General features: G+C 42.6%; 1 protein-coding gene across 10 annotated transcripts in view; it reads left to right on the top strand.

Annotated features, from left to right (window-relative positions):
* Window positions 1–2,084: 2,084 nt before the first annotated feature.
* The window catches only part of LOC132262249 (uncharacterized), a 54,960-nt gene continuing 40,726 nt past the window's right edge, over window positions 2,085–16,318 (top strand). For 4 of the 10 annotated variants that reach the window (XM_059761454.1, XM_059761459.1, XM_059761458.1 and 1 more), the window contains exons 1-2: window positions 2,178–2,852; window positions 4,237–4,524. The gene's annotated coding sequence lies outside the window, so the exon portion shown is untranslated. The other 6 variants (XM_059761456.1, XM_059761451.1, XM_059761452.1 and 3 more) reach the window with 6 other exon arrangements.

The raw sequence follows: 16,318 nt of genomic DNA, 5'->3' as shown, positions 1-16,318 counted from the left end.
TTTCACATAATTTGTAGTAAATCTTTGCGAATCATTACAGTAGGAACATTTTAAATATGCATGAATAATTCGGAATTTATTGCGAATGCAATGTACTATTAAACGAGAATAGTCTACCATTTAGATGCATAAAACATGTTAATTTGCTTCAAGTAATATTGAGTAATATATGTCCATCGGAAAATTATCGGCTATGACGCTAATTGACCATAATTTTGATTTAATAAAACCATTTTCTTACCCTTATCTTTTATCCCCCCTCAATTCATTCGTAATCTTCAATCATTCGGACTTTGAGAATAATTGTATTAAATATTTCTTTTCTTACCCTTCAACATATAAAACTTCTCAAGTCCAGTTAAAACTGGGCTCAAGAAAAGAACATCTGTGTTTTTTCAAGCAGAATTTTATCTTTCGCTTATGTTTTATTGTATCCTACATCAAAATATATTCAATACAGCATTTTCCAGTATTTTTACGCTGTTTTTGCTTTTAGTTCTTACTCATTTTGTTGTTGGTTTCCTTGTCAGTCAGAGGAACTTGCCATAGTCCTGACATTTTCTAATCTACCTGCCACTGCCAGATTCTTCTTTGGGGCATCCTTGAAGTCTCAATGGCCAGCGTAGATTGCTTTAAGCCATTCAATGCACTTGGCATTAGAGTGCCTTTTTTTCTAATCTTCAGCAGCCATGTCAAGTCTCCAACCTTCTCCCCGTCACTTTTTCGCGTGTTGTGCCCCGCGCTTGTGTGCGAAAAATTGTCATTAGTGTGGCATTTGCGAAATTTTTTCTCGCCGAAGCTCCTTCAGCGCGCGCCACTCTGTCATTTTCACATCGGAGTCACGTCTTGGGGGGTTGGGCGGCGTCCGGGTGGTGAATGTGAAAAATGTGGGTGATTTTCCTTGTGCGCCTTCGGGGGTCCCTTCGTAGTGCCATTTTTCTGCTCCTCTCCCTCCCCCCCGCGATTACATCCGCGCGCGTGTGTGTGTGCTTTTCATCTGTTTTTCGATGGCGCGGGACGCGCGCGCCTCCCCGGCTCCTCGGGGGCCCACAGTCTGAGGTGTAATGTGAGAAATTGCACCAGTAAATTTTCCCATTGAGCTATGAAAAAGCTCACGGGTCTCGCCATTTCGCTCACTCTCGTGGCACACAGGTGAGGGGCTCTCTTTGGCGCTCCGTGGAAATCATACACATGAAATGTTAGAAAATTGCGTTGTGTGCATTTTCGCACACACTCGGCCTCGTGCTCTCTCGCTCTCTCGGCTTCTCCTCCTCGCACCACTACCAACTCCGATGCAGGAGAGGAGTGGGAAAAAGAGTCCCATTTAGGTTATGTCGCCGGAGAACGCAGCGCCTCTCCCGCTGCACTCTCTCGGCCGGAGAGGGGATTCGGACAGCACACTGAGAGGAGAATCCTCGGCGCGAGTGTGTGCGAGAGAGGGAGGCGATAGGATCCCTCTCTCGTGACGTCGGTGCATGTGTCAATTGTGTGCGGGTCGTCGCAGAAGTTCGTGTCGATTCTGAGGGAAAAGTCTAGATTTTGGCAATCAAACTGATCCAGGCTAGCCACTGTCACAGCTAGAAAGTCTGCACGTGCAAGGGAAAATGCGGACAAAGAGGCCATTTTTGCTCCTGAACCTCTCCATCAACCTTGGTCGTCGCATATTTGCTCACAAGATCCCACACAATTGCTCTCTCACACATTATTCTCCACTATTGCGATTGTTGGGTGATCTGGGGGGTCGCTCCTACTCACTCGCTCTCATGCGCCGTCTCGCTCGCCATAGAACCTTCTACACCGTGAATTCTCTCCCCTTTCGCATGTCCTTCTCGCTCCGCTGCACGCCATCGGCGTTGGCGCCATCTCGCTCGCACTGCGTGAGGGTTCGATCATTTTGCGACTGTGTGCGTCCGCTGGCGTTCCAGTGCCTTTGCCAGACGGGAAAAACTGGCATGTGGAAAAAACGGGGAGAGAGAGAAGGAGCAGCGTTGCATCTCTCTGGATACACCGACTTCAACCGCTTCGGCTCTGTGTGTTGAGTTGCGACGTTGTTGTTGCCGCCGTGAATATTGTATGTGAATTTCGCCTGGCTTTGGAGGAAACGCAGTGGTTGCTGCGTCTAAATCCTCCATTGGACGTCAGTTCGATTTAAGTCGCTGCTCGGCCGCATCGTAAGTGCAGCGTTCAGTTCCACAACTCTGCTGCTGATACCTTTTTAAGAAAAAAGCAAAAACCTCACAATTATAGATTTTCACATTGAAATTCGAGCAACACAGAAAATTCTTAACCACCCCCACAACTTCTAATACGACAGTTTTTAACCCGACAACCACTAAAACCGACAGTTAAACATTTCCTTTAATAAAAAGAACAACACCGATTAAAAATTGCAATCTAAAATATCCGAGACAGCGAGGACACAGTTGCGGAAAAGCAGGCGGAAAATCATGGTGTAGACTTGGAAGAAAAGAAAATCGCGACTAAAAGTAACGCAAAAATTGTGTTTTCAACACTGTTTCGCGCGAGCCGCTGAAAAAAACATGACAAATTGAGGTGCAATCGCGGTGAGGCTGAAAAGTGGAAAAGTGTGGAAAAATCATCTGTTCCCAAGGACATCGAGGGACAACCCGATTTTTCCAACCCCGACAAATGTGAGCAAAACCCAGGCAAATTGAAAAGAGGTGAAAATAATGGTTCGACAGACACTCCAAAAGTCCCCATAAATATCCAGTCGGCAAAAGGACACTCGCGCGAAATTTTCAAAGTGTAGCGACGGGAGTGCAGAAAAATTGAGTGAAGAAATAGTGACTATCATATTCTTGGGGTGCTTCAGAGATTCTTCTTTTGTCAGAGTCGTAAAATTGCCTTTATTGCCAAAATGTCTATAAATTAGTGACATTGAAGCTGGTTTAATGTGAAATGCATTAAATGTTCTTACCTTCGACTAGAGATTATGTGGTGGTGGGTTTCTTATGCGTATCTGGACTTCTCATCATCCTTTCTAGTCGCTCTGAAAAGCGTGAAAAAATTTGATTAGGCTCAATTGAATAATTGCAAGTGCTGAAAAAATGCCCATAGAGACAGTTTGTGCGTCAGTCGCAAATTAAATTAATTCTCGTGTCTTTCTCACGACACTTCTTTTGTCTTTCGCACGATGTGGCAGTGCTTTCCCTGCGTGGAAGCCCCGGGAAAAGTGCATCCAGTGAGAGTGTCCCGAGACTCTGGCAAGACGGCCGAAGAGAGAGAGACAGTTTGCCGTCGGCGGAGGTGGAGAACAGTGAGTTGAAATCGATTGGGTCCCATAGAAAAATCGCCAGACGTTCCCCAGCCTCAAGAAATTACCCATTGCGGGTGGGGGCGCCCCTTTTTTCGGGGTGAATGTCAGACACGCACCCAAACAAACCCACCCCCCAGTGCGCCGCCCGCTGTGGGCCGCCACGCACACGGATGATGTGAGATTTTCCGGGCGGCCCTCTTCGGTTTTTCCGACCCAGACAACGCACACAAAAACACCCCAGTCGTCTCGCCCCAAACCACCCTCCGTCGCCCATTTCCACCCACGCCAGACAGACTGCGTCACGCACCCGAAACCCACCCCAGGGCGCATTTCCGTGGCGTCGACAAAAGCTCTCTCCGGCCTTCCTCGAAAAAGCTCCTGAGGAGTTCGAAGCACTTGCCTCGTCCTTTGCCCCGGATGTGTGTGTGTGTGAGTGTGTGCGGCGCGAGTGTGTTTGTAGTCTGCCACCCCCAAAATGGGGTTAACGCACCTTAAATTGTCGGCGCCTCCAGACTGATGGGCTGAGGGCGAAAGAATGAGGCGAGAGAGAGAGAATGAGGGCCATTCACTTGACTTTTCCCCGAGCCATGAAAAACGAGAAAAACCACCCTGTACAGGCGTAAGCACGGAGTTTAGGTATAAAGAGAGAGAAAATCCATTAAAATAAGACAAGAAAGATGCACTTGCAAGGAGAGAGATTTCCATATCATCAATATTTGCTGTACGGTTTGAGAATGCACATGAGAAATTGTCGAAAAAATGCCTTCGCACTGTATAGACATTCCTAGCTTGGCAACCGGCGATAGGGACGTCAAATTCACAGATAATTTCAAAAATTTCTTCAACAAACACCCCACAACGCGAGCATCCATTGCAATTGATACAAGACACGACAAAAGAAAATTCAACGGAAAGTCCACAGACATCCTAACCTATTTTTTCATCCCCTTTCCAACTAGGTGAAGTGAAAATTCTTTTATTTATTTGCTGTGAGGCGATAAATCTGCGCGCGAGAGACAGACTAAATTCAGTGTACCCAGTGGTAAAAAAAAACGGACAAAAACATTTGAGAGGACACGTCATAGTGGGAGGACACTGCTAATCATCCCCATCAATCCCATTCTCCGGACGAAAATCTGTGGACGAAAGGAAGAAATCTCCACCATTTCACTGTGAGCGACAGTGAAATTTGTCTTATATGGATAGCTGGACGGGGAACGCCCGACTGGCGAGATTTTTATATTAAGGTGAGTACAATATTTTTCTAAACATGCTAGAGCAAAAAAAGAAATCAATTTTCCCCTGTGTAAATGGGAAAAAGGCAATTTCCACTGTGCCACGGATTTTTCTCGTTCTACTTGGAGATTCACAGCTTCGTAATTAATTGATTTGCTGGGTATAGTTTCCATTTATTTTGTCCACTGTTATGTGTGATCATCAATATCGCTGTGTGGTGCTTGACAACGGCCCAATAGTCCAATGGAGATGACCAATATAGTGTGTGTGAGCGGCTGAATTAATAGGGTGAGAAAAAAGAACAACAGTCCTGTACATTTTGCACATTATGTACAAAACGATAGAACGCGAAATAAATGCCACATATTTAGTTTTTAATGTATAAACCAAACTATAGGCAGTCTCTCGCACACACTATTCTAGCCGATAGTTACGTAATCGGCCAATGGAGTCCACTGATGAGACAAAGACAGAGACAGACGGCGGAAAAGATCCGCGGGTCCTCAAGATAGAACCGCCAGAGTCCTTGAAAGTTTCCTCTAATTCTCTCCCCATAAAGTTTTTTGTACACATCCGAAATTCAATAGACAAAGTATCGAATTTGTGTTGCGATATCAAAATCCCATGAGAATATCGCATTTCAAAGATAAACAATTTGTCCCCTATATTGGAGGCATTTTTTTTTTAATTTGCTAAATGAATACGCAATCGATGATTCTCTTTTTTTTTTGTCCACAAAATCGCGCCTCGAATGATTGCCGCCGACCCGCTCTTGCATTTGAATTGCACTATCAATTGTTGTCTCACATTCACATAAAATCTCTAGTGGAAAAGTGAGATAATGGGAGTGAAAAGAGTGACGCTCTCATGAATTTTTGCACGAAAAATTAATTAAACTCTTTTTCCATAATGCCTAGAATTCACACCAACTGGAAGAGTGCGATAAAATTGTCATGGAATCTCTCATATGTTCTTTTTTCCAGTCACTTCTCAGGCAATTGGCGAGTGAAAATTCCCTGTCATTGGGGCACGTTGTGCATTAAAAGTGTGATCTTGAAAATTGATAGTGACGATGTGTCTGCGTTATCACAATCGCCACCATTATATTAGCTAACGCTCCGATGGCTCTGCTGAGCTGATAAAGTGGGTGCATTTCGAGTTGATTGATAAAATTTTATATAATTCACCTCTTCCACCAAAATCATGAGCAAATACACTTCAATTTGTCGATATTTTGACCAATGGCGGGGCCCGTGGGTCATTAAAAGTTGCCGCCCGTTCGTCTGTTTGTCCGTCTGATTAGGCGTGAGGAGTTCCGGGGGTGTGTCGCACGATAATTCCGCTGAGGTGTCCTTTGCCGGGCTCCAGAGGCTCCCCTGAGCTGTCTATTTCTGCCACATTGTGCACATGGACACCGTTCTATAAATAGCTACGCATCGTGATGACATAATAAAGCGCTGCTGCTGCTGCTGCTCCTAAATCGCATACGAATGTGTTATGTACCAATTGATGTGGAGAGGCATCTTCGGCCGGAGATGCTGCTCGGAATTAATTGGGCCACAGGGATGGTCTTCGCAATGCGATATTGTGGCAGAAGAGGTCGCGAAATCGCTGCCAAAATGTCCACAACGCATGAATATATTGGTAAAAATTGCGCGAATTGCTCAAATTCGCAAATTATCTGACCTTGACACAATTTCGAGCGGCGTGCGCGAATTTTTTGCTCCTCTCTTCGCGCTGTTCACATTTTTATTTTCACTTCATCGTACAAACCCATCAACCTACTAAAATGTGCGTAGAGACTAAAATAGATTCTCTTTCTCTTGCGTAGCGGATCGCGGCTTTTTTTCGCGATAAAAAGGAGAGTGAGAGTGTTTGCGAAAAATATGGCAAAGAAGAGTGTCCATGCGAATATTGTGGCGCGGTGTGTCTGTGTGGCGGCGAAGTGCGTAAGGTTGGCGAACGCACTCGCGCACGCACACCGGCCGACAGAGGCGCGATCGCACACAATTCGCGAATTCGCGAGGTTCGCGAAATCGCGAAAGAATGACTTTGACAAATGTGGTGGTGCGCGAACTGGAAGGCATCCCAGTGTTCCTAAACACTCAAATATGTACGCTCACTTTTTCGCCCAGCCACTCAGTCGGCCGTGCAAATTTTTTGCGCCATCCACACAAATTCGCACATTTGTAGCTGTATCTGTCATGCCGCCGTCCCGCTCGCTCACACCCTCTGTCACACTCTGTCCTTCGGCCGATGACGAGAACACTTTTTCTCAAACACACTGGGTATCTCGCGCGCTCGCGAAAAAAGTGAGTTCGCAAACTCTGTTTTCCACTATACTCTTTTTTTCGTGTCCCTCACTATACCGCACACAGAATGATTTTATTGTCTCACTTTCAATATATCTCCAGCCTGACCTTTTTTCCCCCATTTTTCACCCTCTATCTTCCTTCTGACTCTCAGAGAGTAGGCGATGGTCTGGCTAGAATTTCAGTCTAACCTGTTTTAATCTCCGAAAACGCTGAAATACCAAGTGGTCAATCAATTGGGAAGGATTTTTTCGCACAGAGTAAAGAAGCAAACAAGAGACCAACTGTCCATTGTGCGAAGATAAAGTCTAGAAATAGACATAATCATATTCTAATCGTGATCTTTGCCTTCTCTTCCGCGCGTTCCCCGGAAAAATCACAAGACCAGTCCGCGAGAGTGCACGCACTGCAATTAGGGCTCGCACTTGAAATCCCGCCAATTGTTGTGTTTGTGGTTCTGCACAATAAAATTCAATCTCGCTTCTTTTATGGGCAATCATTGGATTTTGCATTCACTCCAACTGACATTTACGACTCTGGCTATCAGCCATTCCATCGGGATGTTTTATTGGAGAAAAATTATTTGGTTGCCATCAAAGATTATTATTGGGGAGTAAATACAAAGAGTATATTTGGCCAGATAGTCTCTTAATTTGAAAGCAAATTTGCAAGAAAGGACGCAAAATGTCAATATCTGAATTCAATTCACTAAATTTAATTTATTTTCTTAACTTTTCAATCAGTTTTAAATTATTTGACAAATTTAGAAACGCATAAAAAAAACTCTTCTTAATTGATAAATAATCCTTTTTTAAATACTTTAGAATCTAGCTAATCAATTTTTAATCTTTTTTTCTTGGGTAAATTCACACTGTTAACTCAATTCGATAGCTCTGTCTAATAAAAAGTTATAGATTGATTTAACGGCACAATATACAATTTAAAACATGCTAGCTAAGATTTAAGAGTGCCATTCAAATGTAAATGGATGACACGAAACTTGAATAGATTTCGCGAAAACACGTTCATCTTGAGGATTACTTAAGAGGTTTCCAACGGCAAAGGAAAATCCTAAATTTGACTTGCCATTTTGATTCCTCAGCGTGTGTGTATAATTTAGCTGTCCGGGTAATTTGAACACCCAATTTAATATTATAGATTATGATATATAAATTTCCATTGTGGAATAAATCATCACTAATTGTGTGAGAATAATTGAAAAACTAGTTTCCTAATACCGCGATTTCGCGTACGAAGTCAAGGTGATTTTATTTACAATATCATTGACTCCTAAATTCTTAATTGGGTGATAAAAAATACCCCAGTTGAGGAATTAGTTGAGCGAGAGAAAATTCTGTCGCGATATGAGACTCATTTTTCATTATCTTAGTCGGGTATAATGATTATTTCATAATTTGCACACTCGCGCACGCTTCTTATCGCCTTGCACTCGGCGTGAATGTGAGTCTCGGGGGCAGGTGCGATCCCTAAATTCGCGATAGTGGCCATATGAGAAGTTGCTATGGGAGAACACTCCTCTTGTGATTTTCTCATTAGTTTTAATATTGTAGACGCGTCCGAAAAGCTCATTCCGCGCGCACACATTTTATTCGCGCTCTCTTGTATGCCAATCTTTGGCTCCCGCATGCGAAATTATTGGAGTCACAGCGACTCTTCTGTGCGAGGTTACGTAAACGCAATTTCGCACACACTCGTCCAGAGATTGTGGATACAGAAATTTGCAAATACTAAATCATCTGATGACTTCATATATTGTATCCAAGTGTAGCTTTTGTGGTGAAACGCATGGGAAAGAGATGAGAGAAGAGCGTTTGGGATGCGAGGCGAAAAAAAGCTCTTGATACACAGGTCAGTGCAAAAATTGTTATCGCAGCTTCTGTCTTTATCTTCCTGGTGGATATAAATCAGCTTTTTTCTCGCGAGGGAGTATTTATTTGTAAGGAAGGATTACTAGCTATTTACCGTGGTTAATTTTATAAACTCACATTTCCAAGGAATTCCTCTGTTTGAGCAATACACCATCAGTTTCTCAAATAAGTGCTCGTTTATGAGTGTGAACTTGAGTGTTTTGAAGCAGATTCGCAAGTTTAGTTCATATTTCATGATCCCCAATAAAACATAGTGTCTAGTAAAAGGTTAAAAGTGCTCAGAAAGCGCCTCCATTTAGCAGATGCAAAAGTTGCAAGCAATATATTTATTAGCTTCACTCGAATTTTGTGCTTGTGGGCAATTTGCGAATCGCGCGGAATATTCGACGCTGTACAAATACGTGCATTGCTGCTACTGATAAAAGTAGAAATGCTACAAAAATACACAGTTATTTCTCTATTTATATAAGAGTCCTCAAGACATTCTCTCTTATCACGCGTTCATCGACTCTAATAGTTGGCAATGTTTATTATTTCAGCATGGATATGAAGGAGATGAAAGTTGCTTGATAGTGGCAGAAATTGAATTCATTTCGCAAATGCACCCCCGCGCACCGCCCCTGCGCTTATTTGCTCTGGGGGCTGCAGAGCATCTCTGTGAAATGAAAGACGAGCTTTTGCGTGCAAAAAAAATGTCTCTTGTGAAAATATTGCAAAAGAGAGGTGCATCTGAGGCACTCAATGAGTCTCTGACTCTTGTCGTCTTGTGCTCTTGACACTGACATTGACAATATTAAGTACAAGGCTGTCGACTATATTTACTATTTTGATAGTGATGCCCCATCTCATTCGCACTTCTCGACACACTATCTTCAAGTCACCCCACGAGGCATTCCTTTCGTCTTTTTTGTTATAAATAAATTTGCAAGTGTTGGATGGCATTTTCCTGCTCTTGTGTGAGCATCAAAATTACACACAACATGAAGTGTGTATTTTCTCGCGCGTTGTGTGGTGTGTAAATGAAGAAACAACAATAAATTGAGATGCAAGAGAGTGCCAACGCATTTCTTGCTCCTCTGCCACCTCCCATCATCCTCCTGGCAACTTCCTGGCACTCGCGCAAAGGTCGCAATTAGCGTCAAATTGATAAATATCGAAATCAATTACAGCTACAGCCGCTGTGAGCTTTCGGTGCTTTGGCGAGAATACTTCTGGGAAATGGGTTTTATCACTTCGGGCGATAGACAGAACCTTTCTATGCTTCCTATTCACTATCGTGAGCCTATCCCACTTGAAGCTTGTGCTCGGGTTAGTCATTAATTCGGTATGCAAGCGTCGGTTTGCATGACTGTGGCGTTAACCCTTTAAAATCGCTTGACTTAACAAGCGGAGCCATAAAATGCTCAAATACTTGCTAATCACGAAACGTCACATGGTCCAGGTCAATTAGCCTACAATGCTGATACTGAGGTATTTTACGCGTAATTAATCGGCCCAAACATCTGTTTTCCCTCTCAGTAAACCGAAAATTTATCGTGCCAAGAAGAGCTAATAAATTGGACAGTAAAAATACTGGCAAAAATTATCTCATAACTCACGTGGGAAAAATGAGAACACAGGGGGAGGCATTGTAAAGTTTATAAAGTCTGTGTGGCTGATAATATCGCAAAGCATTGAACCCTCGAATTCAGCTCTGGTGCCACAGTGACACAATTCTGCTCTGCGCTCTCACTCTCGTGCAATTCAAGAGAGAGAGAGGAGTCTTAAATTATATTTAGGAAAATTACAAGATGTACATAACAACAGATTAGATGTGTACATAATGTGGAGACGCAGCACAGCAATTCACAGCTGGTCTGAGTGAGTTGAGAGAGGGCGCATTTTTGGCAAAAGTTGCGTGCAATTTTTTTCCCAGCATCGCGCCTCTTCCTCCTTTATCGCGCTTCTAATTTAAATTTTATTTATATCTCTGAGGAATCGTTTAAAATTGTTTAAATTTTTTTTTGCACTGGCCTCTTTCTCCATTCACAGACGCCAGTTGTTGTGTTTGGTGGATGAGGGCACACGCAGCAGATAAAAATGCACAATTTAGAAGAGATAATAAATAGAGGAAAAAACTGGTGTACAAAGGAGGTATAAAAAATACACGTTAATTCAATTTATTCAGCAGAGAATATTTTTATTTAATTTATAATCTCATGTGCTTCTCAATTCCAAATTGCAAATAAAGTAATTCTGCACTCCATGAAGATGAAATTAATCTCTTAGAATCAGAGTAAATTGTGCGAAAGGGTCTTCTTCTCTCACTCAAGAAGTCTCTCGGGTTTTTTTTTCTCCACCCGCAATCTCCCATTCTCAACTTCATTTAGTCACTCTTCTCCGCATTATTTATTTTTATTGCAATCTTCTGTTCTTCCGAGTCCCCGGATTGTTGCATCTGGCGAGCGTTGTATATACACACATTTCAAATGAAAATAATTTAATCTCTCTTAACCGCATTACTGACAGCACACGCCATATCATCAGGTGCTAAATGGCAAACAACCGGCTAAGAATTTATGCAGCGAACACCCGAGAAGGGTCCATAGTTTGCAGATTTTTTTCCATTGCCAATTCAATTCGAGGAATTCCTAGTGATGACACTGACCGAAGGGGCGACACATGAGGCATTATTGAGCAGAACAGGAGTCCCCTCAAGTTCACACCACCTTTTCTTATATACAATTTCATTCTGCGAATTGTTCCATGCATATTTCTCACTGAGTCATAGTTTAATTTTATTGCCACAAATGCAAGTTATTATTTGATTACTATATTTTTTTTCCCTCTCTCGCACTTCATTCTACACCATGTGCAATTAATCATAAATATCACAAATTTTTTCCCTGCCTTTCTCACACATTCGCTCACAGACTTTAGGCTTTTTCGTCTTTGCCGAGACGCAATTGAACTTGGAAATTTCGTTGGGTTGGCTTGTGAAAAAGAGGTCTTAATTCAACACAATAATTGCTCAATTGCGTGGAAATGCCGGTGGCTTGATACAATTTCACACGATAGAAGGTTCAAAAAATATATATATAGACATTTGGAAGATTGATTTACTTCCTTGCCAGAGAACGTCTCAGACGCTGTGGCAGAATGTCTTAATTGCATCTAGTTCAAGGGATGAAGGTTATTGAATGAAATTGACAAACTCTTAAGTGTTGTTTTATTTCCGTTCACTACAAGTCCCTCAACTTGTACAATTTGCTAAACATATATAAACAAAATAACATCCATTGAAAGTTCTTCTAAATGCTCTTCTAACCAGAACTTTTCTTTACATATAATTTCTATTGTGAGTAGTTCCGCAATTGAGAAGAAAATTACTCACAGAGGCGAGAAGCGTGGTAAAGAATTGAAATGTGATTTAAAATGGTAAATAGTGGCAATAAAATATATTTAATAATAAAAATGCCGAGAGACACAAGATTTTCGCATTTGCGAGAGAATTGCGAGGGAATTCAGTGTGTGTTCCCGATGGCATGACACGAAATTACATAATTTTCACACACATCCATCGGAGCAAAGAGAGATGGCAGATGGAGCGCAGTGAGTTCTATTTTTTCCATACTGAGCTTGAGTGGGAGAAAGGAGTCCAATTTCCAGAGAGAATCTCTTGAACTGATGGTGTTTGAGAGCGGAAACTGACTTCCACATCTCGACATTGTAGAATTGCAATGGCATCGATATGGGAATGTGTGTATGTGCGCTCTTAATTAATTTTCTTTTCACACATAATGCATATTCACGAATCACAAAATTGCATTAAGGGCAGAATGAGCACTTATGAGTATATTTTGTGTCTTTCTCTCCTTTGCGGATTTCTTCCAACTTCATAGCCACTTATTTTTTGATTTGATCTCCATCATTTGCTATATATTTATTTACTTTTAATGCCACGCGTGTTGAATTCACTCTTGTCTCCATGTAGCCAATATGTACACAATTTTCTTGTATGCGCGATTTTGCAGTTGAATCGCATAGAGAGAGATTATTTCTCATTCACTCCCACTGATACTGTGTGTGTTCGCTTTACAATACTGAAATGTACAAAGTGAATTCTCTCTGTGCAAGAGAAAATTCGCATTATACATTGTCAAGGTCGTCGCATCGCGGTTTTGAATTGGCGGTTTTGACGGTCTAGGTTAATTGTTATAGCACACACCACACAGTGAGACCCAGCGCGACAGGGACTTTATCACTCCATAGAGCCAACATACAGCAGTTTATTTTATCGAATGTCGGTACTTGTGAGAAATTATCACAATTTCCAGCGCTCCTTCGCGCGCGCCCCACTCTGGGAAAGCCCCCACGGAGCACGGGTACCACTGTTCTTAGAGACGCACTCGAGAGAGCTTCACTTGGGCCTCGTCGAAGCTGGGAAACTTTATCAGGGGTCTGTAATTACATTGATCAACCTCATTAAGACACGCTGCGCTGCTGAAAAATCCAACAGGAACCTGCGATGCATGGGAAAAGTCCCTCGCCCCCTGAAGGTGGCCTGCCAAAGTGACGATAAAGCCCCTCTGCGACTCGTGCAGCTGAAGCTAGATGGGCCTCTTAAGCGTGCGATAAATTGATGAGGAATGGAAGAAGAGGGAGAGAAAAAATTATTGCGCACGAGGCACCCACACAAAAATAATCAACCCAGCAACACAAATATATTTTGCGAAAAGTGCCCATGGCAATTGCATTAGTGCAATTGTGAATTATATGTGAAGTTTTCGATATGTACGTACGTACACTATTCTAGTAACACACATCCGAGTTGGTGACCGGGGCTTTTGACCAGATAAAGATAAGATAGGAAGTTGTCGCTGTATTTGATCTGATGGCAGTGAAAGTAGTGTGATAAGATTAATTTTCAAGGAGAAAGCCCAGAAATGGGGCACGAGTGTGAAATTGCTGGCAAAGCCAAATGTATATTGCACATGTACGCGAAGTTGATCATTTGAAAAAGTGTATAAAGCTCAGCGTTTGCAGAAAGCTAAAGCAGCGCTGCAAATATCGGGTGTATAAGTTCCTGCAGCTTTCGACCAGATTATTTTGGGAATATTCTGTAGATTACAAAGTGTGCGAGAAAGGCGCAAATTGGCCTGATCTCTTGCGACACCCAAATCATCCCGGGAGAATCTATATTGGCGACAACTCTGCTGCGAACACATCATTGCATCATGTATTAGCAACTATAAAACTTAGCGGTGCCTATATGTGTACTATATTTCCCTTCTCGAGAGTCATTTCACAAGTGACGTGGTGGTTGGTGGGCAAAAATAAATAGTCATGTGTAGAAGGAAGATGAGGATGAAGTGGCCTTTTCGTGTGTGCGATATTCTTTGATACTCTGTGACACACCACAATAATGCAGGAAGTAAATTTTCACGGCGGGAAGGACACAGTTGAACGTGTGAAGTGCACCAATGTACATGGCGGGAAAAAGTGTTGTCTGACCCACCGAAAATTCACGCTCGAGGGACACCTAAAGTGAAATTTTGCACATAGAGACAATCAACATTTGCCAGGACCACAACGGGGTGAAGGGACACAGGCTTTTTTCTGCCCGTCACACAGGGAGAAAAATATTTGCAGTCGCGTGAGCTTTTTTTCCGTGTTGGCATCAGAAAGTCCAAAAGCTCAACTTGCGAGAAGAGGGAAAAAAAAGTGCACATTGAGGAAGCGCGGACTAGCGCTTGAAATTTTAAGCAAATTTCTAATCTGAGCTACCAAGGTAAATGAGTGGTTTTTCGTTACACGTCACGCAGTTGAGCATTTTTCTCCATTTTGCATCATTTTATACATACATCGGCTTTTGCATTGACACCAAGCTGGGAGTGCTTATTTATAGAAAATGTACTTTTTCGATGATCACACCCGCTCCCGTTTTTTTTTCTCCGTGTTCTGGGTGAAACTCAAGCCACGTGCAGTCATTAGAGTTGATGATTTTCCAGCGAAATTGACTGTTGACTGATAAAAAGGAATTTCAAGACGCGTTCCTCGCGTATGGTTGTGGCTAATGTGGAATTTAGGAGAGAGAAAATGCGGTTGCATTTTGTGACAAAAATCGGCAAACGTGTGATAATCGGAATGTTTTGCATTACGAAGTGATTTTGAAAATAATACCTAAGGCTAATTTTTGAATGCATAAAAGCCTTCTTGAAGACAGGTTGTTCCTCTGGAGGCGCGAAGAAGCCATAATTAAACATCCAAGGTGTTATCGAGTGCCTCATTCGCGCGAAAAAGTGGCGAGAAAGGTAGAAAAATACACAAAAATAAGCGCTTGCCAAAGGTATAAAGCTCAAGTCCCACACACGTGCATCATGCATCGCTGCATTGAACCGTGTCAACGAAATTTGGCGCGTGTGTAAATTAAGTGCGGCCCCCCGGGGTGGCCGATGATCACTCTCAGTTTATGTGCTTGTCGATCGGCGGGAAATGGGCGAGTTTCGCGGTCATTTTTAGGTCATGCATTGGCATTGTGTGCTCTTGAACGCGGGAGGAAATGCGACAGTTGAGAAATCATCTGGTTCGCTCGCAGCCACTGCCAAAAGACGCTCTCATACCTCAGCATCAGTACTTGGACGTGCGGGGGAATTCTTTTGGGTCCCCTCAGCTCGTTAGCAAGTCCCCACGGAGTGCGCGCGGGGCTTAATTTGAAATATACCTGAAGTGTTGAGAACCAAAGCAATTTACATGCGAAAGAAACACACACACGAGACAGGATAAATTAGACAATAAGAATTTAACGATCATGACTTTATAGTTGCAATAATTATAAATTGAGAAACATTTCAATGCACACACAAGCCCTGATAACGCGACCCGGAGTGAATGAGATGGCGAAGGAGAGAACACGGAGAGAAGCGATGAAGAAAAAAAGATCTGAACCAGCCCACATTCATTAAATGGCGTTATGCAATGCGTCACGTCCAAGTTGGAGAGTGTGTTCTCGGCTGTGTGTTCAGAATGCGTATTAACCTTGGAGGACGCGCGAATCGCGAAATGCTACAGTAGAACCCAAGAGCATCGTAATGTGCAATTGAACTTCGTGTGACTTATGCATGTTTCGCGAAGAGTGAGTCGATGCAGTTTCTGAATTTTTCAGATGCTTCCACTCCATCAGAGCCATTCTGCCGCGACTTAGTCAATTTCATGTAGTGAAATCTTGTGTGATCGGAGTCTCAGAGAACCGCCCTGGAATTTCGGCTATCTCTTCAGTCTATTCTATGATTTTGCTACAGATATTTGTCCAAGTTCGCGTGATTAACAGGGAAGACAGGCATTTTTCATTAAATCTGTATATCACATCTTCTCAGTGAGTGAAGAAGACAATATTCTTCATATTCACAGCAGCATATTGAAATATATTCTCACGGAAGTGAGCATGATTGGAACATGCGTAAATCGCGGTTATACTGTTAAATCCGCAGAGTGAATTATATTGAAATCTCTTTTGCTGTTGTCGCCGCAGCAAATCGACTTCTAAACACACAACTTTGCATATATGCGAAAATCACGGGTGAGCGCAAGACAGAGACTTCATCTTGTGCGCGCGATGATCGTGA

Source organism: Phlebotomus argentipes, unplaced genomic scaffold, assembly GCF_947086385.1.
Source record: "Phlebotomus argentipes unplaced genomic scaffold, Phlebotomus argentipes genome assembly contig_15, whole genome shotgun sequence".
Lineage (NCBI taxonomy): Eukaryota > Metazoa > Arthropoda > Insecta > Diptera > Psychodidae > Phlebotomus > Phlebotomus argentipes.
This window is presented reverse-complemented; position numbering and strand designations above follow the sequence as displayed.